General features: G+C 30.5%; 1 long non-coding RNA gene across 1 annotated transcript; it reads right to left on the reverse strand.

Annotated features, from left to right (window-relative positions):
- Positions 1–794: 794 nt before the first annotated feature.
- Positions 795–1,850, reverse strand: LOC141590854 (uncharacterized). Its single transcript, XR_012520524.1, has 2 exons — positions 1,797–1,850; positions 795–1,077 (listed from the first exon to the last, which is right to left on the reverse strand). It is a non-coding gene; the product is annotated as an uncharacterized LOC141590854 (long non-coding RNA).
- Positions 1,851–10,344: the final 8,494 nt, after the last annotated feature.

The following is a 10,344-nucleotide window of genomic DNA, read 5'->3' on the forward strand; positions in this document are numbered from 1 at the left end:
ATGTTGATTAAGACATGTATTAATTAACATTACTTTTAATCTATTCTAAGTAATAGAAAATTACTATTTGAACCATATTCATGCAATTTTTATTTTATGTATGGTGTTAGGTTTGTCTCCAGTTAGACTTCCTTAAAATAAAAGTGTCCCGCTTTAACATTAAAACGGGTAAGTACCCATCTCATTTTAGCATATAAGACAAATCTAAATCTTTTACTTTGACCTATTCTTATTACTTGACCCAGTAACCTTAAAGCGGCGATACTCGGGCTAGATCGAACAATTTGGATTCCACGTGTATTATTATATGGTTATTTCTGGTATTGTTTTTTTATATTGATTCACATCAAGTCGCCTGTAAACGAGCTTAATCAGTTCATTATGGTTGCATTTGGATTATGCAAGTCGGGTTAATTTAGATTACGTTAAACAGATTAACTATGTCAGGATAAAAATACGGGTAAAAGTGAACAAGGGTCGAATAATAGTTAGAGTACGGGTTATAAATAGTCTGCGACACATTTCGTTTACCAATTTTTACATTCTCTTAAATTAAAAATATGAATTATAATCAAAAATTTTAAATGTCATAATATAATACCTAATCGTGGTTTTTCTGACAATAAAATATATATTCAATAAATTTTATCAATGTAGACCGTGCAATTTCTGCACGGGCATAAAACTAGTTGGTAGTTAAAATAGGGTTTGGAGTATTTTGAGAAGCACCCCGATAGTTCAGAGTATTCTCATTAAATAATCCTTATTTTTATTCCATACTTTACCTTTCGTCTAAAAAAATTAAGAACACATTAATCTTAACTTATATTATCACATACATAACAATGAGTTGACAGGGTACAATGTACAAAGGTAAAAATAAAACATCAAACAGGAACATGCAAACTTTTAACTGAAGGTCAAACAAGCAAATGAAAGTCAAACAAGCAAATGAAAGAGGAGCGCAAGTTCAAACTTAAAATACATAATCCCATATACAACTCATTGCATTAGCGTCGTCATTTCATCATGCTCGATCTACACTGGGACCGAAATGTCGTCTCCATTGTTCGAAACCTGCATATATTAAAACTTATCGGTCTTATAATTTAGATCTCACACACTATAAAAGTGTTTGAATAGATATAATCAGGATAAGAGCGGTATAAAAAGTAGTAAAATGGCTACGTTTAATATTAAATGCTTTCGTAACAAAAACGGTCACAATGAATGTTATGTATATGTTTCTACAACTTACTCGTAAACATAAAATTGCAGACCAAAAGCACATATTTAATTTAATAAATATATATATATATTCATAAATTATTGCTAATTAATAAATTAGTATCATTGTATGAATATGTTTGTACAACTTACACGAAATCCGGGTTTTACAATGTCATTATATAAAAAAATTATTTATTCTTTAATGATAAAACCGTAACGTAGGATTATAAGATTTTATGATCCTAATTCCTACCTCTTAAATTTTCAAATGTAGCATCTCTACTTTCTATAACCATGAATAGAATATTACAAACGAGATGGATAAAGTGTTTTTGCATCGTAAAGTCTTAAAATTGTAGGATCGAATTGGGATTCTGATAATAATGCGTGTAATATTAAATGATTTCCTAACAAAAATGGTAGTGGATATTATGAAAACATGTGTGTATTAAATGAAAGAGTTATTTTGACTCAAGTTTAATAATAAAAGGATTACGAAAAATAATAAAAGTAAAAAGAGTGATCTCTCTAATAATTTATTGAGATGCCGTCTTACACAAATCTACCTGGTTGGGAATGACGAAAGGAAATACGATGAAAGTTGGCTTAATGTGTCCGATTGCGGAAAAGTAGCCATTCTCACGATCAACGCTTTTGTTTTTTTTTTTTTTCAGAAAAGAGGAAGATAAATGTAACTTAAGATAATTGCTAATTGTTGCTTGGTGGTACGATATATTCATGGAAATTGGCCATATTTATAGAGGTTCTGACCTATCGGTCTACGATCCTGCTTTTTAAAATGTTTTTGGACTTTAAAACATTTTTTGGCCAAATATATCATTTTAAAGCTAATAATATATTCTCAAAAGCTCAAATAGCATGTTTTTGCCCATAAAAATAGAAGCATCAGTTTCATATTTTTATTTCTTGAAAACTATTTCGAAAAATTAAACTTAAAAAATAAAAACTCATGTTAAGTAAACTAGGCCAAATATGTTCTACATCACCTAATATTAGTGGACCGCTATCAAGTTGATGATGCATTATTTTTTTAATAAAATTTACCATGACCATATAGGTTAATTATTTACAACGCAATAACGGCATTGTCCATTCGTTACAAGTTGCATTGTGATCTCTTGCTTTTTGTTCTCAGGAAAATATGGTTGTCGTATGTTTATTGGTTATTTTCCTATAGAACCGGTCTCTCTTAAGACGGGCTATTTTCACCCGAAAAATAAGAGGGTGTTTTAAGATTAATGTACAGCCAAATATGATCACTTTTGGAAAACAAAAGCTACCAACAAGTTGTAACACTAATCGCACTATTATGGTTACATTTGACAATAAAGTGGTCAAAAAATCCGACGAAAATGGCCCGTTTAAAACAAGAATTTGCCTTTCTTAGAATATTTAATGGTCTTTATATTCCTATAGGTTATTATACTTATACCAATAGAAAAATATGATTGTCGCCCACTTGATTGTATGTTTATTGGGTCTTGCAAAAGCAAGTGTCTAGGTTAAAATATTGGTACCCATGTATTGAAGAAGGGGTGTGCTTTTTCACATACGGATTTTACTATTACATATGTTTTTTACAATTTTATCTTTGTCATTTTTTTCATTCTCTCGCCGATTGATCTTTCTCTCTCTTCCCTCATCTCCCTTCACCACCAACACCACCTCCATTCAACACCCCTTGCTCGGTCAGTCTAGTCGCCGATCGATGTTTCTCCGGCCAACCTTGCTCCGATCACCCCTTTCTCCGCTCGGTTTTGCAATACAATGATCGAAGGTGAAATTAAAGGTATTTGATTAAAGAAAAACAAAGTCGATCTCCTTGATTTAGCAACAAATTAACCAAAAACTAAGTCTCCATATTACACTTATGGCCTATAGCATCATATGCAAATCATCACGTAATATTGATAATAGTGCAAATGCTTATCTATAGATCGGGGCATCGCTAAATGGTACAAGAATACTTCAACTTTAGTATGGTGCGAACAATGACGGTTACTCCGTAATTGATAAACAAGTAAACATTAATTTCACTCATTGATAAACTCTAATAATTTTAAAAAAGAAAAATATATTAATAATTGTTAAACAACAAAATCAATTCATTATTCTGAGTATTATAACCACTAGTTTGAAAGCCAATACTTCGTACGGGTTAATTAGGGTCGTCTTGGAGATTTAGGGGCCCTCTGCGAAAATATAAAATGGGGCCCTTTATTTGTTCTAAGTGGAAATTGTCTAAATTTATATAAATCTAAATTTATACGGTAACATACCATGAAACTTAACTTACTCCGTATATTTTATTATTATGAAGTTGATTTAGGATACCAAATGAAATAAGTGTAATACATGAAATCCACGTAAAAATATAAAAGTATTAGTTACTTAATTTTATGAGCCAAACTAAAAATTATTTTCCACTATTCTTAGGTCATTACGTAATGACGGCCTACTATAGTATTAAGTGCAAGCAATATAAAAAATGAAAAATAAATCGGCATGTGAGGGTTCGAATGCGGGTGTGTCAGTGGAAACCAAATGACAATCCAATGAGACAATATCCTGTTCATATCAATATATGTGCTCTATTGGTATATGAAGTTAATTGGTTTTTTAGGGTTTAAATTTTTGGGACTCTGTGCGTAAATGTACGGGCTCAAAGACGGGCCTGAGGTTAATGACCTTGATTATTTTAAAACTAAGTTATAAAACATTATCGAATAGGTGTTTCGAAAAAATGAAATATCGTAATCCCTTATGGTCTCTTGATACGTACTTGATTCTAAGCATTAAGTAGCCTCTAAAGCTTTGTTATCTCGAATTCTTGCAAAATTTATTAAATATTAATCATCATAAGTGTAAACCAATCGGGGCGCTTTGATAGCCCTTATGATTAATATAAAGATAGGTGTTTCGAAGTTCAAATACGGGTGTCACATAATTCTAAAAAAAATGAAATATCCTAATCCCTTATGGTCTCCTGATACGTACTTGATTCTAAACATTAAGTAGCCTCTAAAGCTTTGTTATCTCGAATTTTAGCAAAATTTATTGAGTACTAATCATCATAAGTGTAAGCCAATGGGAGCGCTTTAATAACCCTTATGATTAATACAAAGACATGTGTGAAATTAAAGAATAGTTTACATTTGCTATATTTTGATAGGAGGAATAAATCAAATGTAAACTATTGATTGAGACGGAGGGAGTATATATATATTTTGTTTGAACCATATACCTACCATTCAAATATGGACAATTTACTTACACATGCCATTCTTATAAGTTAGTCATTTCAATTTTTTGGTTCAATTAATAAGACCTTCTTACATAATAATAATAATAATAATAATAATAATAATAATAATAATAATAATAATAATAATAATAATAATAATAATAATAATAATAATAATAATAATAATAATAATAATAATAATAATAATAATAATAATAATAATAATAATAATAATAATAATAATAATAATAATAATAATAATAATAATAATAATAATAATAATAATAATAATAATAATAATAATAATAATAATAATAATAATAATAATAATAATAATAATAATAATAATAATAATTAATCTCCTAATTACTGATACATAGAGTTCATTTTTTGTTCTTTCTTTCACAAAGCACGTGTAATGTATACTCCTATGATGAACTTATTGCTATCATTCTACCGTAAAGGCGTAAAAGATAAATCCGTCTATAAGTACAATTTAGTGACAACAAAATTATAGTTTGTTAAATTTTAATTTTAACCGTTAATAATAGAAACTCTTAAGAGCTCTCTTTCACAATAGTTAAGTGACTCAAAAGATTTTGGGTTGATTCCCAACTTTCAAGGATGGCTTCTATTTATAATCATAAGATCACCCTACCTTATGCATGCTAATCTTTAATGTGGGACAAATCTACTATTTATACGTAGTATATTCACAACACCTCAATTATTTTTCAATGTGGGACAAATAACATACTAGTAAATACACCATCTTTTTCACACCTAGCTCGACATCCAACCCGAATCCCGAAATACGGACAATTGATACTCATTATATCTAATACTTCGTAGTAATTATATTTAATATTTAGAAACATGAGCAAATACTATATGTTAATATTCATACATTCAACATCCGATCTGATTAATAATGAGCAAATACTAACAAACTAATCTTATCTAGACTCTAAAGTTTTTCACACGTATATAGGTAAAATTTGTGAAATTTTATCTTATTGCTAACAAACAAATCTTATCTAAAGTCCAAAGTTTTTCTTACGTATAAAATTAACATTTTTTCTTATAAATATTAAGTAGTTTTTAAGGGTTGAACTCTCTAGATGAAAAAAATGTTAAAACTTGCAAAATTAACATTATGTAACGTTACTTTTAAAGTCTCTTATATAATAAGAATACTACTGGTGTATGTTCGCTATTTAAAAATTCAGCTTAAAAATTAAAAAATAAATAACTTATTGCTAAACTACTAAATTTGAGTAGAAAATGAGATGATATAACAATATATAATTATATAATTGTGAAACCACCAAAATAAAAAGTAAAATACAAATAAATTTCACTATTGTGGGGATAATAATACAAACTCTTATAAGACCTATCTAAGACAATATTTAATAGACTCAAAAGATTTTGGGTTGATATTTAAGTTCCAAGGATGACTCATATTTATAATCATAGGATCACCCCACGTTATGTTAATCTTTCGATGTGAGACAATTCTACTATTTATAATAATAGGATCAGCACACCTTATGTTAAATCTTTCGATGTGAGACAATTCTACTATTTATAAGACAACTCAGAACCATTTAATCTGTTAGAGCACAACAAATGTAACATATAAGACAATCAGAACATATAAGAGCTCTTTAAGAATACTTAAGAGACTCGAAAGATTTTGGGTTGATATTTAAGTTTAAAGGACTACTCATATATATGATGATAGGATCATCACACCTTATGTTAATCTTTCAATGTGGGATAATTCTATTATTTATAATTGGATGACCCTCCCTTATGGTAATTTTCCGATGTGGGACGATTCTACTATTTATACGTAGTATGTTCATCACACTTACATTATTTTTCAATGCGTTACATATAACATACTAAGAAGCATGTCTTCTATTTCTCACCTAGTTCGACATCCTATATTGTCTATTAATAATCGTACTTTTTTTTCTTTTTTTTTTTTTTGTGCAAATGATATGAAATTCATACTCTAATAATTTCATTTTTTTTATCCCAAATCCAATTATATAATTTTTTTACGGTAGCTTTATATCAAATGAAATGTAAAATTTTGATATAAAAATTATAAACATGACTTGGATATATAATATATGAAATATATATTATAATAATTAAAAAATATCCACTTTATTTTTTTATATCATATTATGGAGATATGATACAAACTTTTAAGATCTCTTTAAGACAATACTTAAGAGACTCAAAAGATTTGGGTTAATACCTAAGTTTCAAGGATGCCTCATATTTATAATCATATGATTAACCCAATTTGTTAATGTTTCGATGTTGGACAATTCTATTATTTATACGTAGTATATACTCCACGCCTACATTATTTTTCAATGTGGGACATATAATGTATTAAGAATTAAGAGGTACACTACCTTAAGAGCGGTGATGGACGAAGTTGAAGACGGGGCTATGGCTTTGAGGCGAAAAAACGGCTCACATTACAACTCAATCTGACACGGTTCAATGACTGAACGCAGACAATGTTGGAGCTTTAGCTTGTGTCCTCCAAAATTAGTGTGATAACATTTATAAATTTCTTATAGGTTCACAAGGGTATATATACTTCGTATTTTATCAGTTGATTAACGATTACTTAATAACGGTTGGCTTGCTAGAAAGTTTGACGTTATTATCATACCGATGGCGGTGATCAACTGGTCCCTAAAAGTCACACCAAAAGGATGTGTTTGAGAGATGTGATTATGAAAATGTAATCACATTGATGCCTTACGTGACTAAAAGGTTAGTCCATGTATTTGACTAAACAGTTAGTCAATGTGATGATGAGACGATTATTTAATACAATTAAATAATATTAGCCGAGACGAATTAATCACAAATTCGTAAATTGAATATAAATTGTTATATTTAATTAATGTATATAATGTTAGCTTGAACGAATTAAGATGTTAATTCGTAATTAAACGTAATCGGTTATATTTAATTAGCTAATTATAAATATGCGAAATTTATAGTTAAAGTATATATTATACGATATTGTCATAATAAATTATTACGAATCGCATTAATAAATCGATTGCAAGTCGTTGTGTGTAGAGACTTATTAATACGGAATAAAATAAATGACAATTTATAAATAATACACTTTATATACATTTTGTATACTACCAAAATAAGAAGATTTAATTTCCTTATTTTTGGTAGGTGGAAAAACCGAAATAAAGAGAGAAAAGAGGAAGAATAAAATCTCCCCCTTTGGACTCTCATTTACACGGTTATAATAGGGCAAAGAGGAGATCATTTCTTCTCATTCCTTTTGACCTAATATTCTCTCATCAAAAAATCACAAAAATCCTAAATTAATTAGTGAATTTGGGGATCTCATTCTAGCAATTTGAGGGGCATTTCTCGGAGCATCTTGGGTGCAACAATTAAGAGAATATCATTTTGATATTGTTCTTAGGCCATTTTTGCTAGGACCAAAGGTTGATTATTAATCTCTTCTCTTTTTGTTTATGCAAATTCTTTTATGACTAGTTTTCATTATAATAATTTCGTTATAATGCTAATTATATTAAAGGAAGTATACCGATATTTCCTACAGACAACGCAAAGGACGAGACAAATATCAGACTCAACAAGACGAGGGTGACCGTGTGTGGTTCCTTGGTGCCGACCTGATTTATGACGTGACGGTGTTGACCGAACTTTTGACACGCGTCCAATGTAGTAGCGTGACGCCATTGAACGAGTTTCTTGGTGAGACGACTCATAAGTAAAGACCCATAAGTACGTTTGCTTCGACTCGATAGACACGAGGCGGAATTGGAATGGTGGACTTAAATTTTCGAAAATAGAAATTTTCAAAAAGATTCATTTGTCGCTTTATGGACGGCTTCTGAAGATAGAGATCTCCGCAAGTCGGTCAGTTGAAAGGGTTGTCTTAAGTTTATTTGCAAAAGACTGTTTTGAGTTTGAGTCGGCTCGGAAAACAAAGTACTGTTTCCCAAGACGGTTTTTTGAAATTCAAAATTGTATGTTTTGAAAATCGAGTTTGAAATGTTTGAGGAGGTCTCGGGGACGGTGCATGGTCCTCGGGATCTCGAAAGTGTCTCGAGAAAAGGTGTGTGCTTTTCTCGGGTTTTGAAAGAGCCATTGTCGGCGCGAAACGGGTTAAAATCCGTGTCTAAACGCGGCGATTATAACGGCGTAAAAGGTGATTTGAAATGGTTGTAGAAAACCGAGTTTGAAAATCGTCATTACGACGGCCTAAAAAGTTGAAAACCTGGGTAAGGTCGTCCACTATCCAAAGTTTCCGAGTAAGAGGTGAAGGTACGTATTGGGAAGCCCTTTAATCGGACACCCAATCCCGCCATGTAGCGGCCTCTCTTGATCGATCTTGGTTGGTTTGAATGCAAAAGTTGATAAAACGGTTTAAATGCATGAATGCGCATCCAATAATTTAAACTTAACATGTGAGAGCTTTATAAGTCGGTTGATTTAATCCAAGTATCAAGTATAAGATGTCGAGTTGGATTAATGGTTGATTTGCATGCAAGACGGAAATTAAGCATCCATTTATCGTATTAGGTTTATGGTGAATAACATCTAACAATTAGTATTGAACGGGATGGTTTGATATTAGTACTTACTTAGAAGCGATTCACATAAATATCTAAAGTGCAAGTGGATTGTATGCGCTATTTATTCTCTATCGAATTCTCTAAATTATATTGCTGCTGTTGAATTAAACCTTGAACTGGATTGTTAGGGTTGTTTAATAGTCCGGGTTGATTAAGAACGGGATTCGTTTTAATTGACTATTCGTAAGGAGAATTGGAATTTTACATTCACGATAGAGTAATCAAGATTAGTAATTGAAACCGTCTTACAATGATCAATTGTTATTGAGTGTGGATATATGCTTGGGTCTAAGACCTTTTAAACCATTTGAATTTCATCTATTTCATTATTTGCTTAGTCTTAGTTCTTTAATAAATCAAACAAATCAAATCCCCCTTAAACTGGTTACTTTACTCTCTACTCTTATACACATTAGTTAACTTAGTCCTTCTCTGTGGGTTCGACCCTTACTTTCTCTATATTACTGTTTTAGTAGTTTAGTAAGTAAGTGATTATAAATTTACATTTGATAGGCATACGACTTTCAGCCCGTCAACAACATACAAAATATTACTCCTCTCTCCTTGGGTCATTTATTGTCCTTTTTCATTTTAGAGTGTCTCATCATTTGTTGTCTTTTCTATTTTAAGAATGAATTTGTTTGAGTAATTTAATCATTCACACTTAATTTATTCCACTTGTCATTTAGTAATTGACCATCCCTCATTACCTCTGTCTTTGTGCCAAAAACAAAGGACAACAATTGATCGGGACGGAGGGAGTAATTTGTAAGTTTGTATAATAATCTACAACTTGTTTTTATCAAGAATAGACGACGTCGCTGACCCAATGCTGGTTGGAAGTCTATGATGATTGATGAGTCAATTTATATAGACAAAATAAAAATCGGCCCTTGTATTTATTTTGTCCTAGCTTCGTCCCTCCTGACGTTGGTCTGGTAGTTGCCCTTACGTACACTATATGCATGCACCATTGCATCCGATATTAATCTATTATACATGCACGGAATAATTAGGAATACTGAACAAGTCATCCTTAAAAGTTAAAACGTAACAAGGATGAAAGGACAGATGCATTAATCACTAAATAAAAACAAATAATAAAACAACTATGTATAATTATAATAGTTTGATAATAGTAACAATTTCGTAAGATCAAAAAAACTATAGTGACATGCT

Source organism: Silene latifolia, chromosome 7, assembly GCF_048544455.1.
Source record: "Silene latifolia isolate original U9 population chromosome 7, ASM4854445v1, whole genome shotgun sequence".
NCBI lineage: Eukaryota > Viridiplantae > Streptophyta > Magnoliopsida > Caryophyllales > Caryophyllaceae > Silene > Silene latifolia.